This window comes from Mus musculus, chromosome X, assembly GCF_000001635.26.
Source record: "Mus musculus strain C57BL/6J chromosome X, GRCm38.p6 C57BL/6J".
Taxonomy (NCBI): domain Eukaryota; kingdom Metazoa; phylum Chordata; class Mammalia; order Rodentia; family Muridae; genus Mus; species Mus musculus.
The window spans coordinates 125,986,551-125,987,651 of NC_000086.7; the positions used below are offsets into that span (position 1 = coordinate 125,986,551).

A 1,101-nucleotide genomic window follows, 5' to 3' on the forward strand; every position below is an offset into this window, starting at 1 on the left:
CAAGAATGTAAAGGGGTCTGCAACCCTACAGGAGGAGCAAGAATATGAAATACTCAGTACTCCCCAAAACTTGTGTCTCTAGTTGAATATGTAGCAGAGGATGACCTTTTAGGCCATTAATGGGAGAAGAGGACCTTAGTCTTGTGAAGATCATATGCCTCAGTACAAGGGAATGCCAGGGACAGGAAACAGGAGTGGGTATTTTATGGACCATGGAGGGAGGAGGGTATAGGGGACATTAGGGATAGCATTTGAAATTAAAATGAAGAAAATATCTAATAAAAAAGAAAGAAAAGGACCTACTAGCAGTCCAACTATAAAAGAGCTTAATAATCACAGATATAATTTTAGGAATTCTTATAGAATCTTTCTTTCTTTCTTTCTTTCTTTTTTTTTTTAATGAGCCAAAATTTATTTATTTCTTGCACTTGAAGTATTCCTCGATGACATCCTTGGCCTGAGATTCTTTGCCATAGTCCTTAACCACTACGCAACTGCAACCAACCACCTTCCGTGGTTTGCCCTCTCGATCGATTTTACAGAGGCCTACCCATTCCCCTAATTTCTTGTTGTCATCAATCTTTATCAGGTTGATTTGATGCTCAGCACAAAGTGCCTCCACCAGCTTGACATACATGGGCTCATCACAGTTGGATGCGAGCACACACAGATGGGCTTGACGCTTTTCTAAGGCTTTGGCAGCTTCGCGTATGCCACATGCTAGGCCATCGTGGATGAGGGCTGTCTTCAGCACCTCTTGTAGAGCAGTCTTGACGTCCATTACACCTCCAGCTGCTATGCCTTCCTCGGCCATGGCGGTGAATCACGGGTGATGCCGAATCTTGAACGTACCCGAGCTTCCGCCTCCATGCAAGTCGGCAGTGGCAGGGGAAAAAAAAAAGTTATAGAATCTTTCTTAAGACTTAAGTCATCAATGTGTTTATGAAACATTACTACAGGACATTACATCATCGTGGATCTCTGGAGATCTGTTCTAAAGTGGTGTGCTATACTTAGTAATTGTTATATATCTTTAATAATAACAGGAAAAGCATATTAATAGCAGGATTCCTTCCTAAAATGAGTCCTATACAGCCTTGC

General features: G+C 41.8%; 1 pseudogene; it reads right to left on the bottom strand.

Moving 5' to 3' along the window:
- Positions 1-402: 402 nt before the first annotated feature.
- On the bottom strand, positions 403-835 carry Rps12-ps16 (annotated as a pseudogene).
- Between the last annotated feature and the right edge of the window lie 266 nt (positions 836-1,101).